This window comes from Tympanuchus pallidicinctus, unplaced genomic scaffold, assembly GCF_026119805.1.
Source record: "Tympanuchus pallidicinctus isolate F22 unplaced genomic scaffold, pur_lepc_1.0 scaffold4, whole genome shotgun sequence".
Lineage (NCBI taxonomy): Eukaryota > Metazoa > Chordata > Aves > Galliformes > Phasianidae > Tympanuchus > Tympanuchus pallidicinctus.
Window position 1 is genome coordinate 15178385 of NW_026294758.1, and position 15170 is coordinate 15193554.

Here is a 15170-nt window from a genome sequence, read left to right on the forward strand (position 1 = left end):
ATTTTTATGCTAATATGCTGTAAAATGTCTTAGCAAAATAAGCAAGTCCCTCTGCAGTGGGTGTTTATTTTCCTTGATATGATTTAGAAGATTATCATGTGACAATCTTTTGTGTTGCATTTATAAAATGATCTCTAGGAGAATAGCACACTATTATAATACATTACAATCTAAAGTTGCTTGAGCAGCAGAAAGCTCCTAATACAGTGCTTCACAATGGAGCACTTAAACAGTTTAGTACAGCTTTCATGTACAGTATTTTAAAGAACTGCTATGAGCCCTGTTTGCAGTGCTTTCAGGAAAGCAGGGTAATATTGAGGAAAAAGCTCCTTACCAGAGAGCTTCCTGTCACTGAACGATCATGTTGCTGTTCCAGCAAATCCAGGTGGGAACATTTTCAAGGAAATGTCGAATACTTCTCCTTTTGCCCAGAAACAGCATAGCTATTTTTAGGGATATTTTCCATTGGCCTGCAGCACATTTCAGTTGCTGTAGCATAATGGAGAGTGGCATATTGTATGTTACGTTGAATTGAGAAAATGACTATGTTGCATCATGTCTGTATTTGGCACTGAAGGATGCTGAGATATTCATATTTCCTCATACTAGTGCCAATTTGTATGCAACGCAGATACATCATAAATAGCATGTGAGGTATGGGACGCATCCTGCACTGCCTTGCCCCCGAGTCAGTTGAGTGTCGCAGTGCGATTGTGTACGGCTGGAGGCACTCCCACTGTGTTCGGGTCATAGTCTGTTTGTGGTCATGAGGCTGAGATTGCGTAAGTATTGCAATGCTGTTAACCCTCACGATCACCACGGACTGAGCAATGGGGACATCATGGGCTGATGTCATAACTTTTTGCTTTTAGAAGTGGGAGACTTTAGTTTTCGATTATTGCAACCTTTCTGTACATGTATCTCCATTCCCCCAGAAAATGGCGCGTCTCTTATGTGCAGATCTCAGCAATAACCAAGAAAAGACTTTCTGATTTAAATTGGAAAGATCAGCTACACTCTGTTTGGCAAGCTGAACTGCATATTAAAGTCACTTTTGATTTAGTCATTTTAAGAGATCCATCCCTTTCACAATTGCTTTCTTTAGCCCTTGACAGTGAGCTAAGGATGTAGTTCATTTTGGTCTTATTTAGAGAAAATTGCAAACAAAAATATTTCCAAAAGTTCTTCTGAACTATTTTTTAAGTAGTCAGTGAATACTGCGTGAGTGAATTAATTTAGGCCGGCCAGCTTGCCACATTGAAAATAAGATTTTAAATGGCTCTAAGAACAGCTGTGTTGGGAGAAATTGGAGCAGAGGCCCCTTGTCCTCAGCATGCTGCTGGTGAGGACGAGTGGCTCCATTAGCACTGATGGGGACTTTGTTACAGACTGGAGGTTATTATTTCAGTCAGGATGAAATATCAGTATATTGACATTTAACCCTGTATTCTCAGCTGGTGTTAAGTAGCAGCTCATTAGAGGGGAACATCTATCCTATGGACTGCAGCAATGATTGGGATTTCATGCCCTCATATGGTTCCTGTTGCTGCTTGATGTGTAATATGATGTTGTGCATATCTTTAAAAAATGAAGACATGAGCCACATTTTTCTCTCCTATCAGTTTGAATGCAGGTTATAACATGCAGCACTACCACTGTTCAGGACTATCACACTTAATTGTGCTTGGTGTGCCAAATTTGTGATCTAAACATCACTTAAATGGATCTTGCACATTTTATGATGGATGCTGAATTTAAAAAAAAAAAAAAACACACCAAAAAAACAAAAAACAAAACAAAACAAAACAAAAACCAAACAACCCAAAACAAACAAACAACAAACAAACAAAAAACACCAAAAAACCCACCACCAAAACCTGAAAAAAACAGATCATTTAATTTTCTAATCAATTTACCAGATACAGGCTGTGAGGTATGGAAATATTTTGAGCATTCTCCATGTTTTTAATGAAGTGTTACTCCAGTGTGAGGTGGATGCTGCAGCCCAGCTGCTGCAGCAGCAGTGCTCTGCGTGGACACGCACACCTTCAGCCAAGGGCAGACGGCTACAGGCACAATTCTCCATTTTTTAATATTTCTTTTCCCCAGTGGATAAACACCTACATAATTTCAGCAATACGAGTGCTACTATTTTGCCTTTGCATAGTTCAGGAGGTGGATGTGGTGGTTCTTGCAGGAGCTTTGTAGCTGGAGGGACCTGCCAGTCAGCATCAGGGTATATTTTCTTCTCCACAACCTGACCTGCTGTTTCCTCCTCCCTTAAAGTCCAACTTCTAAACCAGTGATATTCTGTGGAGATGTGAGATTTACGTTATCCCTGAAAGCTGTGGAACAAGTTTTTCCTTTTTTTGCAGAGTGACTAAGATAATGGGGAACACACTACCAATATTAAAACAAATGTGCGTCAGATCCCCAGAGGTCTTGGATGCCATGCATGCAGCATTTCCTCCAAACATCTGAAAACCAGCATCATTGTTCTTCTGGAGCAAAGGAAACAATAGGACACATCCATAAATCCTTTCAGAGAAGGGCAGAGATGCGTATGAAGCAATAGGATGCAGACCTCATGTTTGGACAGTAAATGACATAGCTGCGTGCAGGAGGCTCATTGGAGTCCTCCCTTCCCAGATATTCCTTGTGAACAGACACACACATACAAGCTTCTTTTCTTTGGAAGAATTTTTGTGTGTGCGTGTTTGTTTGTTTATTTAAATTGATATACTGTCAGAATAATTCTCTGTGGCTACAAAGCCTTGAATGAAAAATAAATGCTCTCCTCATGCAATCTTAAATTTTTAGGAACACAATACATAGCACTGAAGTGGGGTGGAAGGTCATAAATGTCTATAGGATATCAGCATCCCAAGCTCCATTAAACTAGGATGTAACTAGGAGACAGTGGCAGAGATTGGAAATTGATTTTGTTTGGAAGAAATTATTTCAAAGTGACTGCATAAAACAGAGAAGTATGTTGTAATATAACTAAGAAAAATATTTATTACCCTCAAAGCAAGGGACATACATTGTTTGTTCTGATTCAATATTTCATGTTTTGCCTCTATTAACATTATAACCATTTTGGGTAAAATAATAGATATACAGTGGTAAAAGTGCAAGTGAAAAGAAGGAATACTGCATTCCCCAGGACACTGATTCATTTACATGATTAGAAATCAGAGCTCAAAGATATTTATACTTTAAATTAGTGCACGGTGAATTAAGGCATAACTGACATGAAAAGAAGGATTCGGTGGCATTAAGCTTTCCTGGGAGATGCTGAGCACTTTTGACTTTTGACACAACATCTCTAGGAACTGTATGTATTTTGTGGCCATAGATGTTCATTTCTACAGAGATGGGGAAATTGCCTATCAACACTGCTAAAGAAAAAATTGCATTTTAGTTGAGGCACCTATAAAGAAACAAGAGTTACTTGATTTCTTTTTTTGGGGGGGAGGGTTAGGGGGTGGAGGGGAGAAGTCTTCAAAAAGCGTGGGAGAAAGGTGCCTTGTCAATGTTACAACAAAAAGTTTGGAAAAATCTGTAACAATGGTATCTGCTCTAGGAATTTTTTTCTTCATAGTCTCCAGAAGAGACCTCTTAACAGCATTCCTAGGTCTAGTCCTGCTTTCCTCATGATCCAAGACACGCACCAGATACCTCCAACCCCTCCTCCCCCCACCCCCCAGTGAAGGAGCTCTAGAAGTCACTTTGCTGAGTTGCCCCATGAGGCTGTTACTGAGTATCATGGAGAATCTTCAGAGTTCCAGGCCCTCACAGATGCTTCTGCACTAGTTCTAGTCCCATATGAGTGTAAACTTCACCAGATCTTTTCCAGCCTTTGCCTCCTCATTTCTTTCTGTGTTGCAGTACATCTGGATTGATGAAGTTTTCTGATACTGCTTGGTAAAATTACTAGAAGTGTCTGAAGGTAGTGAGTGACAAAGAGGGAGAGATCAACCAGAACAAAATTACGGTAGTAATTATTGGGAGCTCCTTCTGTCCTTTTGTATAATATTTATTTAATATATTTTTAATAGATTGGATATTGGAAGGTTTTATAATTATTCTGACTTTTAAACTCTACTCCTGGAAGCTCAGAGCTCGGTCAGTGTTTGACCTTTTGAAGCTGTGCCAAGTAGTTTAATTAATAATTACTCAACTTATTTATTGAAATTGAGGTTTAACGGAACTAGGCAAAACCTCCTCTATGCAGTCTAGTAATTGATACAGAAGCCTTTCTAGATGGGACAGATATTGCTGTTCATGCTTGAAATGTTGTTACTTTATTAATATGGCAAACCTAAAAATAAGTCCTTGAATACTTTTATACTGTGCTGAAATTGAGTCCAGTCACACACAATGTCAAGTGTTTTCTAACTTAATATTTGGGAATCCAGCCAAGAAACTGTGTTTTTCTGCCAGAAGTAGAATAACACACCAAGAATATTTCAGTACTCAACAACATTCTTATTAAAAGAACAGAGCCCTTTACAAGTTCTGCATTATTTTGTCTCTCTCTAGGTAAGGTGTTATCTAAAACACTGAGATCTGCATGTAGTTTGCATGCATTTTGTGAAAACTGAGGCTAATTATATAACTATTTTTAATCATTAACAGCTTACATCATTGTAGCTCATTTGCTTTTAAGGCATTTAATACTAAGTTCGCCAAATTTGGCTGCATAGAGTCAGACTGTTGAAACCAGTCACAATGAGTTGGATTCCTTATGTATATGCAAATCCTCCATAGCAGAAGAAGGTATGTAGAATACCTCAAACACGGCTGACACAAAGCAAAGGCTGCTGGCAAATATCTCCTTGCAGTGGGATTCCACATGATGCTGCAAACATTAACAACCGATCCTTATGTGAGATGGCTGTATGACTGCACAGTTGTTATTTTCTCCTTATAAGGATTTCAATTAGATTCTATTTTCCAAAGCCGAATTCTCAAAAATGCTCAGCAGTGTGTTCACAGTGAAATCAATCACTGAATTTACTGAAAGCAGAGTAAGACTCTCAAAACTTCAAGAACTTGTGGTCTAGCTTATAGAAAGCTTATAGAAAGACCCTCTAAGCATAGACAAAATAGTATTCCAGGCAAAATAGCAGGGGAAGTTTTCTTTATTCTGTTAGAATAATCGAGGCTACCTACTAATATTTTCAGAGGCAAATATATTTATCCACACTTAATAATGCTTAACTAGCCAAAATTAGGGTTTCAGAGCCTAATACATATAAAATAAAGAATCCATAGAATATTGTTGCAAGGTTCATTTTACAGAGCATGAAACTGAAGTAGAAATTTTGAAGTGACTTGAACAAGAACTGCAAAATTGAAAATTTCAGGCTTGCCAGCCCTAGAAATTTTGTGGTGCAGGTTTTTTCTCTTAAACTGATTTCCTAGTTGTTGGCTGCCATGTGAATTTATGCAGAAATATATATATATGACTCCTTATTATACAGTGTTTGCTTTACAGGTCATACATTTATACACATGGTTAGATAATTTACTGGTTACTTTAGTGATGCTCTAAGAGCATTCAAAACAGGTGACAGCTGCTTATGAATGGTATTTAATAAATTTCAATCTGTGGCCTCTTGAGATTATAAAAAAGCAGCTCACAGTTTTATACAGATCACTGCAAAATTACCCGATAGAATTGTAAAACAAATAATCCAAAGCAAGACAATCAATAGTAGCAGGTTGTCCTCAAGAGGCACCTGGATTCATGAGCAATAGATAAAAGAACAGCCATGGCTATGCTTCTGGTGTTAGAAAAATTGGCTGTGTTCACATCTGTTTACTTGGGGAAGAAAGCAAAAGACTCATCCTGAGTTGTATTTTGCAGAGCAAAATTACAATTTTTGCCCTATTTTTGCCCTTTCCTCTTGAAAAAGAAAAATAAAATTACACAGATACATCTGCTGGCTCTAGGATATTGAGTTCATTAAAAATAAACAATTTGTTTATGATGATATGATTATAAATTAGTGATATACTCACAGTGCATAGTCAGCACTATGAAATTCTCATGATCTCTAGAGGAAAAGTGAGCACAGGGTTCTTTTCTCTTTTCAGAGACAAAAAATATAATTAAACCTGATTTCTCTTGTAATGTCAATGATCTCTTTGTCTAAAACAGATACTTTAGAGCGTGTTTATTATACACACGCATTGTAAGGGCCTTTAAAACCAGTATCATTGGTCACAAAGACATGATATTTCAATTGGGAAGTCACTGAACCACAATCCGTTGAAGCTGTGGGCATACAGAGGAAGTTATGTAAACATCTACTTATTATATGCCTGTACATAACTCCTGTCACTGATGGAGTGTAGGTGATGGACTGAATGTACCTTTGCTAACAGTCAGGGTAGCCTCCTGTATTCAGATTCTCACGCTGGTATGACATATCTTAATATCATGCTATACAGTTTCATTCTTCTCTAGGAGTTCAACTTTGCAGAGCACTGACACAGGGCTAATTTAAAATCTCCTTCAGGCACTTCAACATTTTTCAAAAAAACACAACAACTTCTCAGCTGTCTGGTGTACCTGGTCTTCAGTTTTCAATCTAGCAATTCAATATATGGCTCAATCTCAGCATGGCTGTTATGCTGCCCTGTTTTACTGCTTAAGTATACTCCTGCTAAAATTACAGCACCACCATTGGGGATGAATGAATACAAGATAAGAACTGCAGTTTGCCAATTTCAAAGGAAATGGTATAGGAATTTAATTAGATCCACTGAGTATGCCTCATCGGTTCTTAGAGAGGTTTTCAGTTTAGTCGAAGCAGATGTGGATGGTAGTACCAGAATTAGGATTATTTTGCAAAGAGCCAGATATTAGAGTCTCAAATGGCAGACCAAGGAACTGGGTAGGTCAGGAACTGACTGCATTATTTTTCCGTTCTTCCATTGGACAGTGTGTATTAAAATTGAGAAGAATGCTCATACAAGGCTATCAGACTGCACTGAATATTTTAGTCTCTATTGGATAATTCCAATATATTGAAGAAATTCTATAAGTCATCCAGTCATAACCTGAACATCCTGAGCATTCACAGGGTCCAAAGCAAGACCTGAACATTCTGAGCATCCAAAGCAACCCTTTGTTATTTCCAATTTGAATGAATATAAGGTTAAAGAAACTGGAGGTGCCAGCCTCTCTGGCAGCTGAGACATTCCTGCTGTACAGGTTTCACTGCACAATATCTAGCCAGTGTTGTCTGTGAACCTCCTGGAAGACTGGTGGAATTAGGAATCACAGCCTTCTGCTTCTATCCATAGAGCAACACAACATTACTATCAGTGACTCTTAATTCCTTCTTAGGACTAAAAGATAATGTTGAAATACAATAATTGCTTTCATAAGTTTGTTTAGCTTGGAGAAGAGAAGGCTCCAAGGAGACCTCATTGTGGCCTTCCAGTACTTGAAGGGAGTGTATAAACAGGAGGGGGAATGGTTGTTCATGAGGGTGGATAATGACAGGACAAGGGGGAGTGGTTTTAAACTGAGACAGGGGAGGTTCATTTTAAACATTAGGAGAAAGTTTTTCATGCAGAGGACACTGACGCACTGGAACAGGTTGCCCAAGGAGGCTGTGGGTGCCCCATCCCTGGAGGCATTCAAGACCAGGCCGGATGTGGCTCTGGGCAGCCTGGTCTGGTGCTTGGTGACTCTGCACATAGCAGGGGGGTTAAAACTAGGTGATCATTGTGGTTCTTTTCAACCCAGGCCATACTGTGATTCACATTAATTCACAGCTCTCTGCAGATCTATGTGAAGAAATTTGGGTGAGTTCAGGAACAGATGCTTGCCAAGCATGAATTTTATAGAGAAATAAGCATAATTCTATTTTTTAATCTTTTTGTTTGTTTTACAGATGGCCACTGTTGATGCAGATCAAAAGCTTCCTCTGAAACTCATGTAATGCAGCAGGCCAGTTCACAACACCACATTGCAGTGAAAGTTTACATGGCGAGACTTCATCCGCATGATACATGTCATGTATCCCTATCCTGCTCCTAACAGGTCACCCTTTGATCTGTTCATTATTCTATTCCACGTCGAAAGGTTTCAGCTTTCCTATACAGAAGCTGATGAAACAAGGAGTTTTATTGTCTCAGCCTGTTTGATTTCCAGACTTTCATAAAGAGGATCAAGGAAGCAGACCAGATGCTCATTAGGATATGATGGCTTCAGTATCTCTTTGGTTCCAATATAACTCTCTTCTGGGGATGGGTATTCAAGCTCTATTAGTGGCTGTTCACTTCATAGCTTTTACTATATTGCATTCTGATTTTCTCTGTGATCATGGAGTGCTGCAAGATACATTTTCTCCAGGGCCACTGTGTCATATGTGTGTCACATGTTTAATGTTAGTGCTAGAGAAGAAAGCATGGGCAGAAATTTATACTATTCAGATCCTAGCTTCAGTTGCACTGCTCTGTGGTAGAGAACCTTTTTCTGTTACAATTTATTTTTTAAGTAATGGGAATATACCTTCTTGTCTCCAAATCATTCAGTATCTTTCTTATCTCCTGGAGAGATAAAACTATAGTTAGAATTAGTAGGAAGGTTACTTTTTTTTTCACCTTTGGAAAATGTAAAATGAGATAGAGAAAATTTCCTGTCAAAGTCCAGAAAAATAGATTTTTTCTTTCTTTCTATAATTTGCCAGTTAAAATGCAGTAGCTTGCTTCTTCTCTCTCTCACTGACTTCAAATAAGTCGTTAAAGTTGTTGTAGTATAATCTGCCAGGTGGCTGTGCCACACACAGCCATTTGCTTACTCCTTCCCTTCCTAGTGGGATGTGGGAGAGGATAAAAAACAACAACAACAAAATCAAACTAGAGAGTTGAGATATAGCTATTTACTAAGATAGAGAAAAGGAAAGCAATAATAGTTATGATAATATACATGTAGGTATATATACACATCAATCTATGTAGCAAATGATGCACAAACAATTGCTCATCACTCACCAACTGATGCCCTAGTGGAAGTGGGTCCAGCAGCGGAAGAAAAAAAGTTGAACACTCATTCCTTTCAAAACTCCTTTTTCATGATGTTATCTGGTATGGAATACACCTTTGGCCAGTTTAAGACAACTTTCCTAATTCTTTTCATTCCCAGCTCCTTTGGCCTTTCACTGAGAATGGCCTTGACTCTGTACAGTACTGCTTAGCAGCAACTATAAATATCAATGTGTTATCAACATCATTGTTCTCCTAGAACCAAAGCATAGCATCATACCAGACACTCTGAAGAAAACAATTCCATTCCAGCTGAAATTAAGACACAAGTTTAGAAAACTTCAGATGTTTCTGCCCAAAGGTTTGTGGCCTGAACAATTTATGAAGAAGCCGATCTATTTAAAAATGAGTTTTCTGCTAATTCTATTTACATATGTAGATCTGAGATTTAGTGAGCTAATATTTAATCAGAAATAAATAAGCAAATAAAAACTATAATATTCCCCAAATTATTTTGTTCTTTCCTTAGAAGACAGAGCTTCATTTATTCAAGAATTATCTCAAAATAATCACTCTTTCTATGCAATCACATAATGAAACTTTTCATCAAAAGCCGCTACATTTGCTTTTTTTGACAGAGTAAGACTTGAAGTTTGTATCACATCTTTATTCTGTCAACCTCCTGAACTGAGTGCATCAACAAAAGAGTTTTTTGAATGTTTCTTTTTCAGATGTTCACTAATCTAATATATAGAGTTGGAAATCAGTTAGGGCAAGACACCGAACTTATGAAAAATTGATCTGCCAAATCTCTATAGAGTAGAAGAAATATCAGGAAAATTTAGTCTGTTGAAAGCAATTTACTCAACTAAGAGAATTTGAAAATTGTGAATGAACAGGATCAATAGTAATAGGCAGGAATGCAAATAAAAAAAATTTTGTTTATATAAGTAAAATTTATCCAGTGGTAGATTTTCTGAAGTGAAATGAAGCATCTTGAATCTTAGCAAAAAGATTACAGCATTTCTCAAGATGTGGGCACACTTACTTCTCAGGCACACAGCTTTTTCCCAAACTGTGAAGGCTCTGATTTTTTCCCTCACATGTAGGGCGTGATTCAGAACAAGTCTCTGCCAAAGGAAACTTCACTAGCTTCAGACTGACAGGATACTAAAATTATTAGGATATTAAAAAACAGAGCCCTATTGTCTAAGAAGCTCACTGTATTTTGAGGTTGGATCCATGCATTCACACTGGACAGAGGGTATTTTGAGCTTATTAGAAGTTTAAGAGAATTAAGAGAAGTTTAAAGCAACCTAGGTTTGGGCTATCAGCAAATTACACCCCTTTCTAACATGGCAAATCATAGAATCACTGAAGCTGGAAAAAACCTCCAAGATCATCCAGTCTAACCATCCACCTATCAGAAATATTTCCCAATAAACCTTATCCCTCCGTACAGCATCTGAAATTTTCTTGAACACCTCTGGGGATAATGACTCAACCACTTCCTTGGGCAGCCCACTGCAGTCTTGACCACTCTTTAAGAGAAAAAATACCCAAATACCCAACCTGACCCCCCTTGGGCACAATTTGAGACCATTTCATCTTGTCCTATCTCTAGTTACATGGGAGAAGACACCAACTCCCACTTCACCACAACCTCCTTTCAGCAAGTTGTAGAGAGTGATAAGGTCTGCCCTGAGCCTCTGTTTCTCCAAAATCATGAAATGCCATTATGGTTTGTCTCATTTACTTGACAGATGATGTACCTGTCTCACAGTGCAGTGCTTGGTAAGGTTGCACTTTGTTCCACTATTCAAGAAGATTTTGCTCGTGAAGGGTATCGCTATGCCATCTTCTCCCTTTATGATGTTCTGTAAGGCACCCATGAGTCTTACAGTCTGGGTTTTGATAGAGAAATGTGAACATGTGGAAAGTCTCTTCCTCAGCATTTGTTTCACTGCCATATGCAAAAGGCAGACGTAGCTGTGGCCTGTCCATGCCAGCTTGCCATCAACTGGATTAATGTGGCTTCTGTATTCACTCATCTCTTTGCTCCTGCAGTAGATCTTTTCCTGCAACTGTTAGAGATGTTCTTCAAAATTTTGTTTCCTTTGTTAAGTTTCTTTTGGGGAGCTTAGTAGGATCACACTTTTTCATTAATCATAAAACTGAATAAATATCAATTTCTTGATGGTAGCGGAAATAGGAAAATAAAAAAAGATAAATAATTGAATTAAAACAAAATGGAAGATTTTCATTTTTTTCTGGTGAAAAAAAGGAAAAAAATGAAATTTTTATTTTGGGGCTTTTATCACGTGTTGTTTGTTATAATGCTAACTAGTTTCATATACAGTAATTCTCTTTGATCTCATTCGAATTAAAAAAAAAAAATCCAAATTGAAAATATCAGTCACAATTGAACTTTCCCAAAAGAATAGTTCTAGTTTGGGAAAACAGTGGTATTTTTTTGAAATTCTAATTTTAATTCTAATTCTAATTCTAACTATTATTATTATTATTATTATTATTATCATTATTATTATTTACAGGGAAACATACATTATTTTGAGACACTTTTTTTTTTTTTATTTGTCAGTATTTTTCTTTAAATTGTCTATTATTATTTACGCATTATAATTTCCCATTGATATTGAAGACAATGTTGAACTGGATCAAAGGAAAGAATTAACATAGTCTTGTAATATGTTTCCTCCCTCCCTTCCTATAAATGGCTGAAACCCACAATTAAATGTAAAGCTTTTGTGAAGTAAGAGCTTATTTTAGTTGCTGATGAGGCAAAAAGTTCATCAGGATGGCAGGACGAACATGATGTCAGCAGCAGTTCTTGACAGAGTTGCAGAACAGCATTGCTATTTCTGGGTTTTCATTCAGAAGCATGAATGATTGATTGCATTCTACACTGCTTTCCATTTTCATAAATTATTGTAAAATTATATATTAAAAGAGTGAGATCTTTAAATGCAGAGGAAAGGGGAAAATGCAGTCTGTTTGGAAATTTAGATTCAGATAATATTTCCAGATCTGAATTTTCTTGTCCCACTATTGTCTGTGTGTTTTTGTGAGTGACCTGTGTTAACCTCGTTTGTTGCATCAGTCATCTCTGCACAGATCAATGCAGCTGTTTGTCTCATTATTACCTTGATGAGATTAATTATCTCTGATTATGTTAGTCTGCTAACATGCATATTCTGCTAGTATTGTATAACAGAGGAAGTTAGAATTTTTACCTTCTGAAAAACACCTTGCATTCTGTTGACAGATATATTCATTTTTTAAAGAGGTCTTATGTGACGAAAAGAAATGTTTTTGTTTTTTTTTTTTTTCTTCTCTATTGAATATTTGGGGTGGAAAATATTTTAAAAATACAATTTAGTGTTGTAAACTGCCTTATAAATGCCAAAGAACTGATAGAAATATGACATTTCTGATGTCTGAAGATCTTTCTTAAAAGTCTATTGTTTGTACTGCCCTGATAATGCAAGCATTATGAGATAAAGAGCTCTGGATTGGGTCATAAAGGCAATCTGAAGGACCCTGCTTTGTTCAAGAAGGAATGTGGACATTCTCAACCTGGAGAACTCCACAAGGGAGGGTCTGAGTTTTACTTCCCAGTAATACCTAGCACCAAGAAAGTACACTGTTGATGACATCTTTCACTCCTTCCATCAGATGGGACGAAAAGCACTCTTTAGCTGGCTGTTTCTATCTACATGAGACTCAATTTCCACCTCCCATCTGCCTTCTTGATATACTTCTGCAAATGTTCCCACTGTTCTTTTATGGCACTGGGTCACTTTTGCAGAATTTGCTTGACTGTGTTAAGCTCAGCTTTTGTGCTATTGTCCTCAGCATTGCCTCTTAAGGCCACATAAGGCAAAATGTAGCTTTTAGCTTTACTTTACTTAGGTGACTGAAATACAGAGTAAAATTTCCTCCTTCAGGAAGAGGAACAATGCCTGGAGAAACCATGCTGGAAAATGTGTTGGAGCTGCAAGTTGCCTTACAGTGAGAGATCTATCCCAGTCTCAACAAATCCCAAAGGATTTGTAGATTTCCCAGCTAGGAATTACTTTAGTTTTCTTCTTCTTGTTTAAGGATAGGTAAGAAAGCTACTCCCTTCATTGTTTCTTTCCCCAGACAAGCTTCATATGTTTTCATTTTCCATTCATGAGGAAAGTACACTGTACAGTGAGTTAATGCTTTGGCTTTCCATCTTCAACGGATTTTGTCTTATGAATATAAATGCACAGAACGCAGCCAGAGAATCCATTCCTGCCAGATTTTCACAAGTGTGGCATGGAGTCTCTTTTACATCACTGAAGAAAATGCATAGCTAATGGTGGTGACTATGTTGAAAAATGAGTGTTCTGTACCTGAGAACATGATCTACCAAACAGTGTTACTATGCTCTCTGTAGCTGTTGTAGTTTCCATGGAAATAAATAGGAGGCATTACTTTCAGAACAACCTTAACATGAATACAATAATTCAGACTGGAACTCAAGTCAGAACACCACACTGGGACATCATGACTACAGCTCATTGGGAATAGTGCCATCTGATGAATCACTAAAAAGTCTGCCAACAGACATCCTTGCAGTCTTGAACTCAGTTCTGCTGATACATCTGCATAACCTTGATAAGCATTATGGAGAGCATAGATTTCTCCGTTTCTGACTCACAAAGGTAATAACAAGAAATCAAACTAATTCTGGTCATAATCTACCCTGAATTGCAGCTCCCACCAGCTTGCTGAAGGTCGTCACTTTTATCCTTGGAGCCGTGTTTTCCCTCTTGTGTCAAGCCGGGGCATTCTTGGGTGTTCACTGACTGCTTTCTGACCATATATTTTATTGACAGTGTTAACTAAAAGCATTTTAAAGGAGCTTCCCAGAAGGATAAAGAAGTTATTAGTGACTGAACCATGAAGACTTCGGAATCAAGGTCACGACTGCACAGAAGCATGGAGTGAAGTACATACACTCTGAGAACTGTAAACCTGGATATTTAAGCATTTGCAGCACCTACAACTTTTGCTGCTGCTCTGTGAAATACAGCTTCGTTTGCTGGTGAATCAGTCTTATAAAAATGGTAATTGTGAAGTGCAGTTGCTAGCTGTATCAGGAGAAAAGGGATTTTACGTGTAATGGAGATTCTTTTAATGATAAATTATCTAGCTCCTGGCTACCATGTATGAGCTCTATTAATTGGCAATAAATTGTTCATCATTAAATCTAGTTCACTCTTCTTAATTAGGCCAAGGGTTTTTATTTTTTTATTTTTTTCCCCTTTAATTCTTCCCCTTAATACAGAAAGACATTTGAAATCCCAACGATCCTAACAAACAGCTGCACCAGACAGAGAGTCTGTAGAGTCACTTAAGGGCTGATGTTACACAACTGAGGTCTGGAAGGATCTACAAACCGACGCATTATAGAAACTGGATTTTGAAACACAGTTAATAGAAGTGCCATGTGGTAGACACAGTGAAATGCTGAGGACTCACCTATAATTTAACTAAAAAACCATAACCAACCAATAAAGGTTAGGCAGTACTAGGTGAGTACCACATCAGAATGAAATATGAGGTTTTTCAGAGAAATACAGTGAATTTCTACGAAGTTAATCATTCACCTGTCTGAAATCTACTGTATGGACCACTCCTAGGAGTGAATTAGATTTCCCCCTAATTTTCCTTTTACCATAATAGTTGACTTGCATTCATCAATGCATCACAGAAAATGACAGACTAGACTAGTTGTACCTAGTCCAACAGAACTCCCTGGTATTTCACCAGCACAACTTGCTGTAGTGCTTCTAAACAGGGAAATAAATAAAACATGGTATAGAAAAAGGCAGTTAATCTGTGGAAGTACCAATTCTCCGACACTGGAAACCCATATTTCCACTCTACTCTTTACTGTCCATCTCCAATTGTGGGGCAACCGCACACACATTTGATGTATGCATTATCATTCACTTTGCATTGCTAACCAGCTCTCTGGATACCATTTAAGGTTCAGACTTAATCAGTCAGCAATTTTCATACTTCCCCAGCAAGATGTGAATCTTTTCTTCAGGGCAGACACAGAGCCGGACTTGAGCGACAGCAATTGCGACTGCAGGGAATCCCAG

At 37.7% G+C, this 15170-nt stretch overlaps 1 long non-coding RNA gene across 6 annotated transcripts in view; it reads left to right on the forward strand.

The window, feature by feature from the left end:
• Nucleotides 1-14268, forward strand: part of LOC128089781 (uncharacterized) — a 53537-nt gene extending 39269 nt beyond the window's left edge. For all 6 annotated transcript variants that reach the window (XR_008210674.1, XR_008210672.1, XR_008210677.1 and 3 more), the window contains one exon: nucleotides 7917-14268. This is a non-coding gene — a long non-coding RNA (uncharacterized LOC128089781). The remainder of the gene's footprint in view (nucleotides 1-7916) is intronic.
• Nucleotides 14269-15170: the final 902 nt, after the last annotated feature.